General features: G+C 39.2%; 1 pseudogene; it reads left to right on the plus strand.

Moving 5' to 3' along the window:
• The first annotated feature begins 586 nt into the window (after positions 1-586).
• LOC115416455 (PHD finger protein 12-like) overlaps positions 587-13,268 on the plus strand; it is an 87,035-nt pseudogene continuing 74,353 nt past the window's right edge.

The raw sequence follows: 13,268 nt of genomic DNA on the forward strand, positions 1-13,268 counted from the left end.
TAAACTATAATCTGTAAACAGTAAACTATAAACTGTAAAATATAATCTGTAAAGTGTAAACTGTAAAGTATAATCTGTAAACTGTAAATTATAATCTGTAAACTGTAAAGTATAAACTGTAAACTATAATCTGTAAACAGTAAACTATAATCTGTAAACTGTAAAGTATAAACTGTAAAGTATAAACTGTAAACTATAATCTGTAAACTGTAAAGTATAATCTGTAAACTGTAAAGTATAAACTGTAAAGTATAAACTGTAAAGTATAAACTGTAAACTGTAAAGTATAAACTGTAAACTGTACACCGGGCCTAGTACAAACACTGAGTCCGGAGCGTTTCCGTTAGCTTAAAGCTAACCGTGTTCCCGCAGCACTAAACTGAACACACAACACACCAGGAACAGACGTTGGGCCTGGTAAACAGTCCTCCTGTGACCGTGTAGTCATTCCAAAGTAAAACCCAGATGCATTAAACACAAAACTATTACATTCACGTTACAACGGAATGTTTTGTACCCCTCGGTAATTATCCATATTTGATCCACTGCGCATGCGCATCCGGCGGTTCGCGGTTGCGCAACTGGTAGAGGATGTTGCTAGCCGCCAGTGTAGATGCATAGCCTTTTCCACAACAATAACATCCAGCGAATTTGCATCTCAGTTCAACCCGTTTAGAGGAATATACGTTCGGAAGGCGTTCGGAGAGACCGTGCACTGGCCCGCGGCCGCACCGACTTTCCTCGCTGGTATTTGGACAGATGTGGTATTGACAATGGGAGCGGATGGCTTTGCACATTTACTCGGCTCCTTTTTGCAGGAGCAGAAACAAGAATCATGGCTGGCCAGCTAGGCCGCACACAGGTTCTGGAGCTAGCAGCGAGCGGTCTGTGGATCTGAAACAGTGTCTGCGGACTGGGCATTAGCACGGTACTAGTGGTGCTGACAGCCGGAGTTTGAACTGCACGGCTATCGTCACTTCGGTTGTCTTTGTGGGCCGTCAACACTAGCTAGGCAGCCCGCTAGCGTCACAACCTTGACTGGTTGACGTCTTCGTCGTTAGCTCTTTTAGCTGCTATCGTTAGCTAGCATTGTGCGAGCAGCCATCCCATTTAGTCCGAACCTCTGTTAGTGAAAAACACTTGGAGTCAAGAGTTTGTCGTGGTCGTGGTGGGCCTGGTGGGCATTTGGATCAACAGTTCCTTTAGCACCGTCTTCCTCTGGATGAATGTGGGACAAAATGGAGACCCCGACGATTGTGTACGATTTGGATACCTCTGGGGGCTTAATGGAGGTAAGGCTGCTCTGCTCCGAGGCCTCACTCCAGTCCAACACACTTTTTAGTACAGATGCTTTGTGTGTGCTCTAAAACTAAAGCATTCCGCCATCCTCGGACCGCCACAGCTTACTGTCAGGGCAGTTGTTGGCTAAGCTAAGCCGCTAGTGTGGTTTGATAATGGAGGCCAGAAGTTAGCTTTAGCATGCAGCGGCACCTTAGCTTCATTATCGTAGAGACTCAATTATTCAACAACTTTTCTTTTTTACAGCAAATCCAAACACTGCTGGCGCCTCCGAAATCTGAGGAGGTGGAGAAGAGGAGTCGGAAGTTGGTCAGAGACGTCCGGAGGAGCGGCCGGGCCACCAACCACGACACCTGCGACAGCTGCCGGGAGGGGGGGCGACCTGCTCTGCTGCGACCACTGCCCTGCAGCCTTCCACCTCCAGTGCTGGTACGGTTCAGCCCGACACAACACACAAAGCATGCATGCACAGGCCCAGGCAGAGGAGCAAACACACACTACAGAGCTGAAAATGTTAGTTCAGTTCCGCTGGAGGAGCTCTGGTTTAGGTGTGTTTGGAGGTGAATGCCTGCCCTGGTGGATCAGCACATAAAGAACAGAATAGAATAGAATAGCTTTATCGTCATTATACACATGTACAACGAAATTAAAAGAGACAACTCTCTAGTGGTGCGTAGTGCAAAACAGTTTAAAGAAGAAGAAAAGTAAAGTGTAAATATATATACAGAATAAAAACAGGCATGTCACCAACCAAGAAACAGTAGAGACCGTGGCTGGACACTATGCATTTATGTTAAATATATGTCTTTATTTGAGGTATTGTCATTGCAATGTGTTCAGTACTCGTATTGCACTTGGATAAAACCTACTGTTAATATATGGGTTTATATATGCTGGAAGGTGGCTCCACATAGTGCTTTAACCCAGACACACTCAGATGGTGAGGGCTTCACTGACTTTAGATTCAGATTCAAGTTTGTCATTTCAGCATATAAAATAAAAAAAAAAAACACAGAAATGAAGCATTGTCCCCTACTGTCAGCAGCATTTAGTAAATACTATAAATTACTGATAAAATAATACAATTAAAATAATAAAAATGACCTATAAATAACTAAAAAGTTTTATTTCCAAAGTGCACAGCAGTAAAGTGCCAATTGAAAGTGCATTGTGGGCTCAAGTTAAGCAAGAGTTCCTTAGTCTAACTGCCTCTGGATAAAAGTTACTGCCTCATATTGTAATTGTAAGTGTCGTTCCAAAAGTTACATCCATGATCATTTTAATCCTATGTGCAGATCCCATTTCCGGTGTATTATTGACACACTTTTCCTGGATTTAAACCTGCTATTTATTTAATGAGTGCATTGCTCATAGTTGGAGGAGTTGGACTAGCAACCAACTGAACCCGCTGTGTTCCTGTGTTTCTCTGTATGTATGTATATGCTGCTATAGTGTAATATTCTATAGTTTTATATTTACTGTCATGTCCGTACAGAGTCTAGAGCTGTAAATGTGTGTTCACTGACCCTAGCTCCAGTCGTTATGTTTGCTGCTGTCACATATGCGGTATGCGCTTCGGTTTTTATTATGTATTTATGCTTATGTCTTAGTTTTCTGGGTTATTGTCAGTGAAAGTCTGTAGTGAAGGAGTGTTGGGCTGTAGTGTCGGTGTGTGTTCGGTGCTGTGAGGCTTCCGTCGGTCCTCCCCTCCGGTCGCGGCTGCAGCTGCTGCTAAAAATGGAGTCGAGCCTCCTCTGTTTACAATATGGCGACCTCCTGCTCTTTTTTCTGTTCCACCGCCATCTTAACAACCTTTTAAATTCAGCTCCGGGAAAAGACTGCTCACAAACTGACACCAGATCATACGTGTGTGTTTTTCGGAAGCTGGACATTCGGCTCGGATAGGGAGGGGGGGTGGGGGTTTGCTTTCGACGCCCCTCCGGCTCGTCTCATTGTCGCGGTTTCTCCGGAAAGGCTCCTGAACGCAACATCTGTTTGTATGATCATCTTCACTTTGGCATTTGGTTGGAGTTCAGTTCAGACTGTCACTGGGAAACTGTCTGTCCATCTGTGGTCAGGGCTGTGGCATCAGCATCTGAATATGGACGAACATGCTGTAAATAAGGACGGAGCCATATGAACATTTTTATTATTTTTTATTTGCACATAGGGATGTAACGATTACCGGTATAATGATTACCTGTTAACACTTAAAAACAATAGTTACTCTGCTCTAGGGATGTAACGATATGAAAATTTCATATCATGGTTATTGTGACCAAAATTATCACGGTTATCATTATTATCGCTGTATTTATACTTATACACACACTGAAATAATGTAAACAAGTTGTATTTTGAAAGTAATAATAATAAAATAAAATAATGGGCACAATGTACTTTTTGTTGGCAGAAACGTTCAAATATTAACATATAAATATCAAACATACAAATGTACAATAAAGATGGCCCCTTATGGCCATTGTTTGACCATTTTCCAGATCAGGTTTGAGTTGTTTTAGTTTGTTTTTCATAGATAGATAGGTAGATAGACAGATGTAAACAAACTTAATAAAGATGTTGAATATAAGCAACAAATGAACAAAATACGGAACAAATTGGACAAAAATGTACAAACCTAAGCAGCAGAATCAATGAAAATGAACAAAAAATGAGATAAAAATGAATAAAAACTGACCAAAATTGGCAAGAAAATGAATTAAAATAAATGTAAATAAGTAGCACAATGATCCAGGAAATGTGCACTACTGTGACTTTTCAAAGTGCGGTAATCAAACACGGTTATCATGATAAATAGAATTTAAACGGTAATACTAACCGTCGGGAATTTTACCGCGGTTTATCGTTATACCGGTAATCGTTACATCCCTACTCTGCTCCTATCTCAGGGGTGTCAAACATGTGGCCCGGGGGCCAAAACCGGCTTGCCAAAGGGTCCAGTCCGGCCCGCGGGATGAATTAGTGAAACACAAAAATTACACTGAGGATATTAACAGTCAAGGATGTCAAAATAATTTTAGGTCAGTTCCATCTAAAGAGGGTCAGACCAGTAAAATACTATCATAATAACCTATAAATAATGAAAACCACAATTTTTTCTCTTTGTTTTAGTGTAAAAAAAAATAAAGTAAAATTACACAAAAATGTTAACATTTACAGGATAGCCTTTTACAAAAATGTGAAAAACCTGAACAAATATGAACAACCTGAAATGTCTTAAGAAAATTAAGAGTAGCTGTACCAATATTCTGTCTGTTATTAAATGTTTTGTGTATTTGTAGATCCACTGTGATCTGTAAGTTGTAATGAACATGTGAAAATGAGAGGCTGAGGCCAAATAATGGCATAAATTGTTAAAATTGCCCTTTCTTTCTTAGTAAATTTCATTTTGGTCATGGTTGTTCATGTTTTCCACATTTTTTTTAAAGGATGTAAAAATTTTGATAATATAATTTTACTTTTTTCACTCTTAAACATAGAAATTAGACATACAAATTTTGGAATTGATATTATTTTTGTATTGTTGTGTTATTTTTATCATCTGGCCCACTAAAGGTCATATTGAGTTGTATGTGGAACTGAACTAACATGAGTTTGACAGCCCTGTCCTATCTGATGGAAGAACTGTTCTGTTCTAAAAATGAAATTCTGAAGAACTACATTCACCTGTTAAATTCACCCAATTCCAATTTCCATTACATTACAGCTCGAAGGATATCTAAGCATAATAATCATTTTAGAGACAAAAATATTTGAAAAAAAATACATTCATTCCTTTTGGGATCTGAGGTTAATAATAGGTTTGTTTCATCCTAATTCAAAGTAAAATATGGTCAGACAAAAAAATTAAAAGCTGCCGTGTTAAACAATAAACCAAGGAGGGAAGATATCTCAGGTCTGGATATTTAATGTCCAGGATGAAATCTTTCACTCAACAATGCTCCAGTTGGCCTTTGGTAGACAGTCTTCAACATAATCCATCTGTTTACAGCTAGGGATGTAACCATTACCAGTGTAACGATAAACAGCGGTAAAATTATAGACGGTTAGTGTTACAGTTTAAATTCTAATTATCATGATAACCGTGTTTGATTACCACACTTTTCCAGAGCAAATGCCGATGTACAGATCTGCTTTTATGTCAAATATTTGAGTATAGTTTTAATTTATTGCAATTTTAATTTTCTATACCTAATATTTGGAACCAATATTCACTTTTAAAGTCTGTGATAAGGTTCGTTAAACATCTGTGTGTTATTTATGTAATTATATAAATTTTTCAAATTGGATTTTATATTTTTTTGTTTTTTCTGTCCTTTTATGTTTTTATAGTAGGTTAAAATGAAAAAATAATAGACAGATGATATAGATGAAGTTGTGCTGAAAAAACAGATCCAAACATGGGTATAGTAAACATTTGTTTCTATAGTATATAAAGGCCAAATCAAAAGGACTGAAAAACAGACAAAATAGGCTCAGACCACTAAGGGTTAATATTGGAATGTTTCTGACACAGAAAGTGTATTGTACCAATGATTTTATTTTATTTTTTAAATACAGCTTGGTTAAATTATTTCAGTGTGTGTATTAATACTTTTTGAACATTTTGAGCACAATTTCAATGATACCATGATAATAATGATAACTGATAATTTTGGTCACAATAACCGTGATGTGAAATTTTCATATCCATACATCCCTAAGTGTATCTGATTTGAAGTTTCACTAAAAGTTTGAAAAGGAAGGAGAACAAAATAAAGGCTCAAACCCTTGAACAATAAGACATTTTGAAACCGTGATAAGAAAGAAGACGCTGTTGAGTGATGCCAAGACTTCAGAAACATCCATGATGATGTCTGCGGAGTGGACTGTGCCAAACTGTCACTGATCCTGTCACTATTTTTACCACAGCAATCCACCTCTGAGTGAAGAAATGCTTCCCCCTGGAGAATGGATGTGTCATCGCTGCAATGTTCGAAAAAAGGTGAGTTTAGAGTTCTGTTACACACACTCAGCTGTATGGTCATTCAGTCCATGGTACATGATGGAAAAAAATATGTAGTTACCCAGGTCTGAGTGTTTGTAGCATTAGAAAGATAAAAGGATCAAATAAACATATAAAAGGTAAATGGGATAGAATAAAAAAAACTACCATAAAATATGCAAAAAAAAAAGTTAGAAAATAACTTTTATCATGTTCAAAATTACACAGTATGCAGCAGCACTCCAGTAAATAAACTATAGAAAATGTAGACTGTAACTGTAACTATAGAGAATGTAAACTGTAACTGTAGAGAATGTAGACTGTAACTATAGAGAAGGTAGACTGTAACTGTAACTATAGAAAATGTAAACTGTAACTGTAGAGAATGTAGACTGTAACTGTAACTATAGAGGATGTAAACTGTAACTATAGAGAATGTAAACTGTAACTATAGAGGATGTAAACTGTAACTATAGAGAATGTAAACTGTAACTGTAACTATAGAGGATGTAAACTGTCTGAGTGTTGAGTCTGTGCCGTCATTTTTCTCTCTTGTTCCAGAAACGAGAGCAGAAGTCAGAACAGACCAACGGAATACCAGAGAGGTCTTTGTCCAAGCGTTCTGCGTCCCCGGCCGTGGAGCTGGAGCTCAACGCCGGCCCGCTGAGACTTGACGGCCTCCCCCCGGGGGCCGGGGCGGCTGGACCCGGTCTACGAGTGGCTCAGGTGCGCCTCCTGGACCGCAGGACCAGCAGCAGACCCAGCAGCCGACCCGGAACCCCGACCTCCAACACCTCGTCCACCCCGACCCCGTCCGAGGAGCAGAACGACGGGGAGGAGGAGACGGCGGAGCCAGAGGACGACGTCCAGGGGGCGGAGCTGGAGGGGGCGTCCGTGCCCCCCGCACCCCGCCTCCTCAAGAGGCCCTTCCAGCTGTTAATAGCAGCCGCGATGGAAAGAAACCCCACCCAGTTCCAGCTGCCCAGTGAGCTCACCTGCACCACAGCACTGCCAGGTCTGTTATCTGACAGCGCCAAGCCGCCACTTATGTCAGGACCGTAGCATTAGCCTCATAGCACGATTGTCTAAGTCACAGGTGTCAACATGTGGCCCGGGGCCCAAATGTGGCCCACCAAAGGGTAGTCTGGCTCCTGGGATGAATTTGTCAAATGCAGAAATTACACTGAAGATATTAACAATCAAGGATGTTAAAATTATTTTAGGTCAATTCAACCTGAAGTGGATCAGACCAGTAAAATATTATCATAATAACCTATGAATATGAAAACTGCAAATTTTCCTCTTTGTTTTAGTATAATAAAAGTAAATTAGAAAAAAAGTTACATTTACTGACTAACCTTTTACAAAATACATGATTATCTTGAACAAATATGAACAATCTGAAATGTCTTAAGAGAAATATGTGGAATTTTAACAATTTTCTGCCTGCTGCTAAATCTTTAAGTTGTGCTGCACATGTATAAATGATCAACTTAGGCATAATATTGTTAACATGCAGTTTGTTTCTTAAGAATTTTCAGGTTGTTCATATTTGTTCATGTTCAAGTACAGTTTGTAGATGTAAACATTTTCATCATGAAATTTTACTTTTTTTCCACTCAAAAACATAGAGAAAACTTTGGAATTGACATTATTTATAAGTTTTTATCCTATTATTATATCATTTTACTGGTCTGACCCACTTTATATCATTATAGGCTGTATGTGGAACTGAACTAAAATGAGTTTACACCCCTGGTCCTAAGTCATCCACTATATAGACTGAAGTCTGTGGACCTGTTGATCCAGGGTTTGTGTTCTAACAGGGCTCTGGGATCCAAACAATAGGGACTAATGTCAGAATAGTTTGATATTATGGAATAGATATCAGTGCATCGGTTCGTTTGGTTTAAATTATCTTTGTTTCCAAAATGACTCACAGATGGTTTGGCCTTAATTTCTTTCAACACTGATTTTGAATTTAGTTTTTTATTTTTTATCCATGACTCTGATTTTCACTGTTCTTCCTCTAAATGTCTGTAATATTTTTCCTGCTCTGACTGTAAATAATAATTTCCATCTACTGTCATCACATCTGACTGAGGCAGAAAAATCTACCATTAACCTTGTAGGAAATATTGATCCCATAAAATCGAACTCTATTCTGACATTAGTCCTTATTGTTTTGGATCCAGACCCCTGTTAGAAACACAAACACCTGGATTCAACGGGTCCACAGACTGAGGTCCATATAGTGGATGACTTGTGTATTGTACTAGTGTATGAGGCTATCAGTATATGCATATGTATACATGGCTAAATTTGATGAATAGCACATGTATTCTAAGCCTCAACACTTGCCTGTTTTTTTCACTGGTTTGTGTCACTGTTTACTCTGCATGTCCAGAAACTGTAAAAATCACTGTTAACAGGGGTTTGTGGAAGTGGTTGTTGCTCAAATGAATATGGGAAAACGCTGAGGAAAGAAAATCCACGCCCTGACATGGCAGGTTCATATGGGTAAACTGTTGAAAGCACTGGTCCGGTTCTGGACCCACTACCACCCCCCAAAGACCAGACCCACAATGATAAAAGTTAAACGTCTCAGATGTGTTCAACAAACAGATGGTGTGTTTAGAACCTGGGATAATCCAGAATATGACAGTCTGAAAACACAGACCAGTTTAATGATAAACCGAACTGACCAGCAGGGGGCGACGATACATATGGAAATATTCACTTTAACACTAAATTAAGTCCATTTGAACCAAAACTAAAAAGTGAACAAGTTAAAAATTCAAAGTTCATTCAGTCACTTTTTGAAGAATTAAATCCACTGAGGTTTTAGTCCAGTGGAGGTCAAACCAGATCTGATGGAGTCAGTGTCAGACCTGAGTTTAAACATCATATGAATAGAAACTAGGGATGGAACCATATGGAAATTTGACGGTTACTGTGACCAAATTATCACGGTTATCATTATTATTGCAGTATTAGTGAAATTGTGCTCAAAACGTCAAAAAGTACTAATACACACTGAAATAATTTAACCAAGTGTATTTAAAAAGAAAACCAAATAAAATAACAGTCCCAATGTCCATTTCTGTGTCAGAAACATTCCAATATTAACCCTTAGTGGTCTGAGTCTATTTTGTCTGTTTTTCAGTCCTTTTGATTTGGCCTTTATATACTATATAATCAAATGTTTACTATACCCATGTTTGGGATCTGTTTTTTTCAGCACAACTTCATCTATATCATCTGTCTATTATTTTTACACTTTAACCTACTATAAAAAAAAACATAGAAGGACAGAAAACACAAAAAAATATATAAAATGCGATTTGAAAAATGTATATAATTTATTGCGTAAATAACACACAGATGTTTAACGAACCTTTTCACCGACTTTAAAAGTGAATATTGGTTCCAAATATTAGGTATAGAAAATTAAAATTGTAATAAATTAAAACTATACTCAAATATTTTAAATAAAAGCAGAACTTTACATAGGGTTTTTACCCTAACAGTGCGGTAATCAAACACAGTTATCATGAGAATTAGAATTTAAATGGTAATACTAACCGTCTACAATTTTACTGCAGTTTATCGTTATACCGGTAATCGTTACATCCCTAATAGAAACTTTTGGTTCTTTTTTCTGCTGTGAAATGTCTGGTTGTTAATTATCATTATAGTGCATTAGTGCCCCCTACTGTTGGGGAGTGTGAATGGATGGGGCTCAGCTCCATCAAAAATAAAGCACAGGATTGGTTTAACATTATTTGAACCCAGACCCACTGGAAGAAGCAGGTTTGGACCCACTTTAGACACATGAGACAGACCTCTACTCAGACAGTGTTTAAGTCCAGGCTGAAAACAGCTCTGTTCACCTGTGCATAGAACAACTGAAAGGGTTCTATCTGCACTCTGACCTTTTACTTTGTTTTAATTGATTATTATTTATATTTATGGATTATGTTTTAAGTATAATTGTGTTTTTAATCTGTCTCTTTTCCATTTTTGTAAAGCACTGTGAATTGCCCTGTGTATGAATTGTGCTGTACAAATAAATCTGCCTTGCCTTGCCTTTAGGGTCACGACCCACCAGTTGAGAATCGCTAATTTAAAGGAGGTCCTGTTGTGATTTTAGGCAGCAGTAAACGGAGGAGAAAAGAGGAGCTGCTGGGGAAGCCATTCAGGAGACCCCAGCACGAACTGGACCCCAACGGCCTGGTTCCTCTGCCGGTCAAAGTGTGCTACTCCTGCAACAGGTTTGTACCGCTGCGGTCTGGAGCCCAACCATATGGGAGTTTCGGGGCTGATACTGATACCGGTACTGGGGGCTAAAAAAAAGCTGATATCTGATATAGGCCGATAACCGATATATTGACCGATATATGAAATAAGAACATTGATCTACACAGGATATAATATCTGATATTAGATAATGTGGACCGGTGGATTAACAGTTGCATAAATCTTTGTTTATCTCCCAAATATAATTTACACAACTTTAAACCTCTGTATAACAGTCTGATACCAGACCAGTCTGTGACCTGTGGAACCACAGGTTGTAGATGTGGAGTTTTTATGCTGGGGAGAGCAGACTTTGAAAAAGATGTGAATATATTTTCTAAATAGTGACATAATAATTACTTGGTAAATCATTCTTTAAAATGTAAGTGACACCTACCTTTAATGAGTCCAACTACAAAACCAAACGGTGCAATCACAAGAACAGAGTAAAAAATATGAACTGACCACAAAATATGTTTTCACTCACAAATTTGGATGTGTCTGTCTCACGACACTACAACTGCCCATGTGGGCAAAGGACTAAACTGAGCATGTGCAGAGTGAATTAGGTGAGTCCTAAGTTGTTCCTGATTGGAGCAATAGCAAGAGTTACAACTGACCTGTGTTACAACTGTCCCCGGTCTCCCCTACACTGTTAATACCCGGGCATGCCTGTGGAATGAAACTGTGAAGGATTTGGGGGGGGGGGGGGGGGGGTTGTTAGTGGTCCATCCTTTTTTTGTGTTTTTTTAACTTGTCTTGTCCTTCATTCTAACAGCAGAATGGTTGTCTGGTTCCTTCTGGTTGCAGAACAGATTTGCTTTGCCAAGGGAAACTTCATAAAGTAGCTCCCCTTGATATTCTACTGTATTTATTGTGAGTTTAGTTGAACCACGTTTCGATGCCGGACGTGACATGGGGGTGGGGGTCGGGGAGAAGGTGGTGAAGACCCTCACAAGAAAATATCAACGATACAAACAGTAACAACCATGGTAATAATTATAATGGTAACAGTAACTACAACCAGAACTGAGGTAAAACTGGGCAGAAGAGAGAGAAGGAAAAAAAACAAAAAAACCCTAGATAAACAGAACTACTATAAATAAAATAAAATACATAGGACCTATTAAATAATGAATATAGAAAGAAAGCATGAGCAGAATCTCATACACAACGTCCGCCCAATAATACCATAGTGGTCCATCCTTGTCTGAATGGGGAGTAGCGGTCCGTGACTTCGGACGGGGGGACGGAGTGGAGGGGATTAGCAGTCCAATCCTTGTCAGAACGGGGGGGGGGTATCGGTCTGTGGTTTGTGTGGTGTGGGGGGGGTGATAGCCTAATTGTCCAAGCAGAAGTGGAAGTGAAACTGACAGGCATTACTGTTTCCTCTAACTCTCCGGGCAGCGCACACACACACACAACACACACACAGAGGAGGCAGCGAGTGACAGAATGTCCGAAGCAGAAAAGTTAATAAATAGGTTACATATTGGCTGATGTTGATTAATCGGTGATAAGCCATAATTGGCCCAATGAATGGTTGGGCTGTAAAGGGTTCCAGGAGCACAGCGGGTCACTGGTGCTGTGACCTAACCGGTCCTACTGTCCTCTGTCCCACAGGAGATGCAGGTTGGCTCCACTGATCCAGTGTGACTATTGTCCTCTTCTGTTCCACATGGACTGTCTGGACCCTCCACTCACTGCTTTACCTGCTGGGAAGTGGATGTGTCCGAACCACGTCGAGCACTTGGTGGTAAGGGTCCTGTTTCTGAAACTGCTCTGGTGTCTTTTATTCCTGTTTGTTTGTCCTTGGTCAGCTTTTACACCTGGGTTTTTTATCAGACATGTTTGTATATGTTGTCCTCATCTGTCCAGTTGAATCAGAGGACGCTCAGTCTGTCCAGCCGCTGTCAGCTCTTTGACCAGTTTCAAGATAGAATGTCCCAACACGCCGTCAAGTTGGACTTCCTGCGGAGAGTCCATCGACAAAACGCACCCAACCGCCGCAGCATTCACCAGCACAACAAGAAGACCCTGAAGGTAGGACGTCTGAAGTGAGCACCGCTGGATCTGACTGTTTAGAAATGGAAATTAAGTCCAGCTTCATCTAGCTGATGTTGAGCTTATTAGTATTATTATTATTATTATTATTATTAACTACTTTGCCGCTTGTTTCTACTACTACTTTTATTCTGTAATTTTATCTCTCTCTCTAAATATATATATATATATATATATATATATATATATATATATATATATATATTTATACAGGGTGGGGAAGCAAAATTTACAATATTTTGAGGCAGGGATTGAAAGACAGTGTATGACCAATTATTTTATTGAAAGTCATGAGAATTTAAATCTTCAAATCCTATTTTACTGCATTTCTAACGCTCTTGTTGTCTACCTCAAGTTCAGTTGCCATTTTTCTCCTGGATTGGTTGGATCCTTTAAGATTTTGGATTTGAGAGCTTTAATAAAAGCTTTGGTACGTTTTTGTTGCTTCCTCCACTTCCAGACTTTCTGGTAATAGTTTTGCTCATAGTCATTCTCTTCTTCCATTATAAACAGTCTTTATGGACACTCCAACTATTTTTGAAATCTCCTTTGGTGTGACGAGTGCATTCAGCAAATCACACACTCTTTGACGTTTGCTTTC

The sequence above is a fragment of the Sphaeramia orbicularis genome, unplaced genomic scaffold, assembly GCF_902148855.1.
Source record: "Sphaeramia orbicularis unplaced genomic scaffold, fSphaOr1.1, whole genome shotgun sequence".
NCBI lineage: Eukaryota > Metazoa > Chordata > Actinopteri > Kurtiformes > Apogonidae > Sphaeramia > Sphaeramia orbicularis.